We start from the raw sequence: 8,167 nt of genomic DNA on the forward strand, positions 1-8,167 counted from the left end.
TTCTTCAGGTATCTTGAATGTTGACCTAGTTCGGACAAGTTCATCCTTGTTTCCCAGAATCAAATCTTCAGAGATGTTGGGGCGGATTCTTGATTTCTTCTGGATAGTTGAGGCTTTAGTTGCATTTAGACTTTGTTTATCAAATACTTCTGGTGCATTGGTCTTTTCGTTAGAACCTGCAAGAGTAATCTTCAGATCTGCAAGTTTCTCAACTAGCTTTGACTTTTCAGGGTCAAGCTTATCATCAAATCTAACATGAATTGATTCTTCCACAATTTTGGTTTCTTTGTTGTATACTCTGTAGCCTTTAGAGCGTTCTGAGTATCTTAATATAATACCTTTTTGTGCTTTTGAATCAAACTTGTTCAGATGTTCTTCAGTATTCAGAATAAAGCAAGAGCATCCAAAAGGATGAAAATCAGAAATGTTGGGTTTTATTCCCTTACACAGTTCATAGGGAGTTGATCAGTCACCATTTGCATTGAGTTTTCGTTATTGATTTGACTCGAAACAAAGGCTTTTGACACACTGTGCAAGCATTTATGATATGTTTTGAGTTAGTTTTACTTCCTTCATTTTATTTAAGCAATTTTAATCATTTTTATGTTTTACTTTTTATTTCGTGATTTTATGCGTGGGATAGTTGTGTTTTGTCCAACAGTTCCAGGTAGAAGAACCAGAGAACTCAGAACGAGACAATGTGAGATTCCGGCAAGCAAAGGAGCAGAAAACCCCGGTACAGGAGGCCTGACACGGCCACCTGTGTCACCTGGCACGGGCCATGTCAGGCAAGGGAGGACATGTTGAAGAAAACAGTATCCTGACACGGCCACCCGTGTCAGGCATCATCCCCAACCGTGTCAACCATGTCAGGGTTGTGTCAGCCAGAACAGTAGACTGACATGGGCCGATTCAGCCCAAGCCCAAAAACTCAGTTTTTCTCGGGCTTTTGTTCGTCGGGCTTTTTAGAGATATTTTTGGACCTATCCAACTGCTGCTGGAAATTTTAACTATAAAAGAGGGTCTTCTGCCAAAGGAAAAATCATCTTGGAATACGGCAAAACACAGTATTGTGAAGCAATCAAGGATTACAAAGATCAAGGCATTCGGAGAGCTGAAGATATTCATGAGCGGGAGCGATTGAAGATCGAAGTCATCCAATTAATTGTAAAGTGGAATTTTTATCTTGAATTTGTTTTAAACAATATGATTAGCAAAACCCCCCAATGCTAGGGGGGTGTCCCTGATTTAGAATTGTAACAAATTTGAGTTTACATTTGCATTTATAATATTGTTTTTACGGTAACCTTTTGATGTGTTTATTGCTTTCTCTTTCGGACCAATCGAGATTGATTTGTGGTTATCAATTAGGCTGGACCATCATTGATAAGGTTTTCATAAGGTTACTCTACAGTAGATATCACCTAGGACTAGGGATACCCTGTATGAACCAGAGTATTCTTGATATTATACAGCTTAACTTCACCCTAATTGGCTATGGACATGGAAAATTATGGTAGATTGATTAAAGGTTTTCTCCCCAAGGTCTTGGGAGAAAATACCCTTAAGAACTGGTAGTAATTGATATTTGTTGATGCAATAGTGACTCAGAGTTGTTACAGGGATAAATCATACACCTTCCCTGACATTGTTCCTTTTTCTCTATAAACCCTTATTTTCATCCTTCTTTACCTTTACTTTTATTATTATATTTTTACACCTAAAAACCAAATTAATACTTTTAGTTTAATTGAATGATAATTTAAACTCAATATTAACTTGCAGTCCTTGAGATCGACATTCGGAGAATTTCCCCATTATTACTATAAAAGGAAAAATAGTACACTTGCTATTTTCCCGATCAAGAGTCTTCTCCAGAATAGATCTTATAGAGATTCTATTCTGAATATAACACGCTGTATTTACTGCTTCAGCCCAAAAGTGCTTAGCCATATTTGTTTCATTGATCATGGTTCTGGCCATCTCTTGGAGTGTCCTATTCTTCCTTTCTACAACTCCATTTTGTTGTGGAGTTCTAGGATATGAGAAATCATGGGATATTCCATTAGAATCGAATATTCTTCAAAAAAAATATTTTCAAATTCTCCACCATGATCAAGTCTGACTCTGATGATTTTGGAGTCAATTTCGTTTTGCCCTTTGGAACAGAAGCTAGTGAATACAGAGTGAGACTCACTCTTGTGCTTTAGGAATTTTACCCATGTCCAGTGACTAAAATCATCAACAATAACTAGTCCATATTTCTTTCCATTGATTGATGCTGTTTTAACAGGTCCAAACAGATCAATGTGAAGAAGTTCCAGAGGCTTAGAGGTGGAAACAATATTTTTCCTTTTAAAAGATGTTTTGGAAAATTTCCCTTTCTGACATGCCTCACATAGAGCATCTGAAGAATACTTCAGCTTGGGTAGACCTCTGACTAACTCGAGTTTATTTAGCTGAGAGAGTTTTCTCATGCTAATGTGGCCCAAGCGTCTATGCCATGCCCATTGCTCTTCATGAACGGACATCAAACATTTTACATTTTGTTCTTTTAAGTCTGAAAGATTTATTTTGTAAATATTATTTTTCCTCTTGCCAGTGAATAGGATTGTTCCATTGTTCTGATTAATTGCTTTACATGTTTTTTGATTGAAGATTACATCATAGCCGTTATCACCTAATTGACTTATTGATAACAGGTTATGCATTAATCCTTCTACATAGCGAACATCAGATATAGAGGGAAGAGTTCCATTACCAATAGTTTCGGAGCCTCTGATCCTTCCTTTCCGATTTCCTCTGAAGCCTACGAAGCCAACATCTTTAAGTTCCAGGCTTTGGAACATATACTTTCTTCCCGTCATGTGTCGTGAGCATCCAGAGTCTAGGTACCATGACTGGTGTTTTAACTCTGCTGCATAAGATATCTGCAACATAAACAATTTTATCCTTTGGTACCCAGAATCTTTTGGGTCCTTTATGATTAGTTTTCCTAGAGTTTCTTAGAACTTTGGGTTTTCTAGCATTATCAAAACGTTGTGCTTGTGTGTGTGTGTAGTGATAAGAAAACGGAGATTTAGGTTTGTCATTTGTGGAAGATTTATCTTCACTGGGGTCATACCCTATTCCTCTTTTATTATTTTGACTTACTCCATAAATCATGGATGCCATTCTGCTTCTCTCTATCCCATTTTTCAGAAACTTTTGAAAAGATTTTTCATATTCATAAGTTACTGTGTTCGAAGTTTGTGGAGCTTGAGATAACGCTTCTTCATGTTTTAAACATTGTTTATTTGTGGAGTCTCTTTCTAATATCAAAGTTTGGTTTTCATCTTTTAGGTCTGAAACTGTCATCTCAAGTTTACCACATTCTTTGATGGTTTCTTCAAGAACCTCTTTTACAACTTTAAATTTTTGTTTAAGTTTCTGATATGAGTTTAGAGTTTCAGAAAGGCATAATTCAAGGTCAGAGCGAGAAAGATCAGAAAATACCTCTTCAGATTCAAATTCTCCATCTGATGTATTTCTGGAGGTGGTAGCCATGAGTGCAACATTTGCCTGTTCTTCAGAGTCTGATTCTGAGGAATCAGATCCACTATCGTCCCAGGTGGCCATCAGTCCCTTTTTAGTTCTGAATGAACTTTTCTTGAAATGTTCTCTTCTAGAGCTTTCTTTCTTCAACTTGGGACATTCGTTTCTGTAATGACTTGTTTCCTTACATTCATAACATGTTATATCTTTGTTTGACTTACCTCTGGAAGTTGATTCTGATCGATCCCCCTTGGGTCTTAGTCTTCTGAAGTTATTTTTCCTTTTACTCAAGAGTTGTTTTACTCTTCTGATTAAAAGGGATAATTCTTCTTCGTCGTCAGAGTCTTCCTTCTCAAAGTCATCATTGTCTTCTTCTTCAGCCTGGAAGGCTTTGTTCCTATCTGGTTTGCATCTTTTGGATCTGGACTTTAGTGCTACAGACTTGATCTTCTTTTGAGGTTCATCTTCCTCCAGTTCTATCTCGTGGCTTCTGAGTGAACTGTCGAGTTCCTCAAGGCTGATATTGTTCATATCTTTTGATAACTTTAAAGTTGTGACCATGGGTCTCCATTTCTTTGGCAAGCTTCTAACAATCTTTTTGACATGATCCGCAGTTGTGTATCCTTTATCCAGCACTTTGAGTCCTGCAATTAAAGTTTAGAATCTAGAAAACATTATCTCTGCATCTTCATCGTCCTCCATTTTGAAGGCTTCATATTTCTGGATTAGAGCCAGAGCCTTTGTCTCTTTGACTTGAGAATTTCCTTCGTGAGTCATCCTCAGGGAGTCAAGTATTTCTTTAGCTGTTTCCCTGTTGGTGATCTTTTCATATTCATTGTAGGAAATAGCATTTAGTAGTATCGTTCTGGCTTTGTGATGGTTTTTGAATTCACGCTTCTGATCATCTGTCATTCTGCTTCTGGGAATAGCAACCCCAGCATCTTTCATAGGTGGTGTGTAGCCAATTGTGACAATATCCCATAGATCAGCGTCGTAGCCCAGAAAGAATATTTCAATTTTGTCTTTCCAATAATCAAATTTTTCTCCATCAAAGATTGGAGGTTTAGCATTGTAACTATCTCTTTCATTAGTGTTGGCCATAGTTTTTCTCACGTTGGATCTCTCTACACTGTTAAGTGTTAGATTAGAAAATCAATAACAGAGTCGTAGCTCTGATACCAATTGAAGGTTGAGAAAAACAAGAAAGGGGGTTTGAATTGTTTTGGAAATAAAAACTTTTTCAGAAATCAGACACACACAGGATAAAAAGAAATGACACAGAATTTTATACTGGTTCGCCTGAAATTCAAAGCTACTCCTGTCCACCCGGCCAAGGTGATTTCGCCTTCAAAAAAGACTTAATCCACTAATCTTGAAAGATTACACAACCAAACGTCTAAGAGAAAAATCTCTTAGCCCTCTCAAGTATTCAGACTACGCAGAGTCACTTGAGGAACTAGTTCAAGCAAGAGTAAATTGTAATGTAAAGTGCTTCTAACAAAAAGCAAATATTACCGAAAAATAAGAGCAATAGATTTTCATGTAAGAGCAGCAGCTCGTGAAAAATGAGAGAGGATGAATGAGATTTCTTGTGTGTATCTGGTGTATCCTTTTGTGAAGTATTTCGTTTTTTTATATAGTCGTTGTGAAGGACCGTTGGAGTGAAGACGGAATCTTGGTCCTTGAAGAATGATTAATGTCATTACTCTCCTTGTTTCTTTCTAAAACAGTTTTGCCCGCCTCATTATTCCCTTCTTGAAATACTTTCTTTCCATATTAAGCTTATTTTCGGTTACGCGTTCTCGACTAGTGAGTCTACGTCAGAGTCTTGATATATCAGAGTTTATCTTCAGAGGATGATTATGTATGACCCCATCACAACTTCTCAATGCTCTAGACTTCTTTAGTATCAGAGTCTGGATTTAGTAGTCTTTTATCGGAGCTTCTGACTTCTTAATGTTGCGCAGATATCTGATAACACTGAAATTTACCGTATTTTCGACTCCGATTTCACATGCATTATAGTTGTTTTATTGTTATTTTGTTGTGTTATTACTATGTTTTTCTTTGTTTTCAGGTTTTTACTTTAATCGGAGCCCCGATTGAGAAAAGGAGCGAAAAAGAGCTAAAAACCCTAAAATTCAGCATTTTGTACTTGTGGCTTCCACCATGGTTGGCGCCATAGACCCTGCCATGACGTGTCCAAGCTCAACCTCCCTCAACTGCCACGTTCCCCACTACGTCCACTAAGGCACCTCAGATTGGCCTTGTGGCGGGCGCCATGGCCTTGTGGCGGGCGCCACAAGAGGAAAAGTTTTCCCTCCCATTTTCAAGTTGAAGGGCATCCTTGTCATTTCCACCTTTTTACTTGCTTATAAATAGAAACTCGAAATCACTTTTTCAATCAGCCAAACTTAGAGCAGAGGCAAACTCAGAGCAACTTTGTTTCACTTAGGCATATATTCAGTATTTTAAAGTGGTAATCGCTTCGCATTGGAGTGTTACCACAATTGTGTAATCGAGTCCGTGATCGAGTCTGTAATCAAGTTTGGAGCACTTTGGAAGGAAGTTAACCCTGCCGCCATTTTCATTTCCGCTTTGCAATTTACTCGACCCTCCGATTGGAGCAGGTTTTTATTACTTGTCTTTATCTTATTTATTTTCCCGCACTCGCTTTACTTTATTTATTTCCTCGCACTCGCTTTACTTTGTTTATTTCCTCGCACTCGCTTTAAATTATTTATTTCCTCGCACTCGCTTTAAATTATTTATTTCCTCGCACTCGCTTTAAATTATTTACTTTCCGCACTCGCACTACTTTTATTTAAATTAATGCACTTTTACTTTACCATGTCTAACTAAATTTATAAGGTTAGAATGTAAGGATCGTAATTGAACCGATAATCCGTACAATTGTTCGTAAAAGCACTTAAGGGCTATTTTAACTTTCAACTTAAGTTTTCCCGTACTTCAAATCCGTTGGGTAAGATCGAAAGCCGTCCAACGTCTATCTAAACTTAATTGTTTTTAACTATTTCAAAAACAGCGAAAGCGCTTTGTTTAGTTCATTAGGAGATTTTAACTTAAGTAGAAAAGAGATTTTAAAACTATTTTCGGACGCGTTTATGAGTTTAGAGTCTGGTTCGTAAGAACCTCTTTTGGTTAAGAAATCCAGGTTATAATACTTTTCGACATAGTCAAGATACTATATTTCTTAAAAATAGGTTTACTACTCTAACGCAATGCGCGCCTTTTTATAAGTGACAATAAGAGGGTTTGATTAGGGAGTACAACTCGGTTCTAAATACGCGAAAGCGACAGTTCCCGTTAAATTAGTTCTTTTCAAAGTAGGAAACATTGCCCATAAGTAGTTCTGTTAGCAAGTACTTGGATTATTAATTGATTATGTGAATTACATTCGACCCTGTCTTTATTAATTAAACTTTATTCAATACTTTAATTTTCATTGCACACTCTAAAAACACCTATTTTGATTGCCTTTGATAAACACCATAACAATAGATAATGATAGATTGACACTTGGTCTCTATGGATTCGACAATCTTTTATATTACTCTGACGCGTTCGTACACTTGCGAAAAGCACGCATCAAGTTTTTGGCGCCGTTGCCGGGGACCAATTTCGTCAAATTTCATTTTTCTGTTGTTATATCGTTTAGACTTAGGCTATTTCCCGCCGGTCAATGCGAAGAACTCGCAGCACCGGAAGTTTAAGCTTAGTATATCCTCTGGCGGAACCTGAACATTACGCTCGCGCACATTTATTCTTTCATAGAATTAAGAGAGCTATGGCCGAAGATCAAAACCAAAGACCTCTTAAAGATTTCGCTCAACCATCTAACGAAGAACCTAGTTCTAGTATAGTAAACCCAACCATCCCAGCTAATAATTTTGAACTTAAACCATCCCTATTGCAACTAGTGCAACAGAGACAATTTGAAGGTCTCGCTACTGAGAACCCAAACCAACATTTAAAAATATTTCTTCAATTAGCAGACACTTTTAAAACCAATGGAGCTTCTCCTGAGGCAATACGTTTAAGATTATTCCCTTTTTCCCTCATAGATAAAGCCATATCATGGTTAGATTCCCTTCCACCCAATTCCATTACGACTTGGGATAACCTTAGAAGAGTTTTTCTTGCTAGATATTTTCCCCCAAGTAAGACCGCCGTTCTTCGAAACCATATAACTAGATTTACCCAAAACCAAGGAGAATCGTTGTTCGAAGCTTGGGAGAGATATAAAGAGTTGTTACGAGCATGCCCACATCATGGTTTAGAAAATTGGTTAATCATTCAAACCTTCTATAATGGACTTCACTACAACACTAAGATGACCATCGACGCTGCCGCAGGCGGTGCTCTGATGAACAAACCTTATCCTGAAGTTAGTTCCCTCATCGAAGATATGGCTCAAAACCATCAATCATGGGGAGTCGAACGAGCAACAGTTGAGAAGAAGGAAGCTCAAGGAGGAGTGCATGAACTAAGCTTTATAGACATGATGCAAGCTAAAATGGATGCATTAGCCCTTAAGGTCGAGCATATATGCATGAACCCGAATACTGTAGCCGCAGTTTCGACGAATTGTGAGATATGTGGAACCAAAGGA

General features: G+C 37.6%; 1 non-coding gene across 1 annotated transcript; it reads right to left on the reverse strand.

The window, feature by feature from the left end:
- Positions 1-7,726: 7,726 nt before the first annotated feature.
- On the reverse strand, positions 7,727-7,833 carry LOC127117209 (small nucleolar RNA R71). The gene has a single exon (XR_007801965.1). It is a non-coding gene; the product is annotated as a small nucleolar RNA R71 (small nucleolar RNA).
- Positions 7,834-8,167: the final 334 nt, after the last annotated feature.

Source organism: Lathyrus oleraceus, chromosome 1, assembly GCF_024323335.1.
Source record: "Lathyrus oleraceus cultivar Zhongwan6 chromosome 1, CAAS_Psat_ZW6_1.0, whole genome shotgun sequence".
Lineage (NCBI taxonomy): Eukaryota > Viridiplantae > Streptophyta > Magnoliopsida > Fabales > Fabaceae > Lathyrus > Lathyrus oleraceus.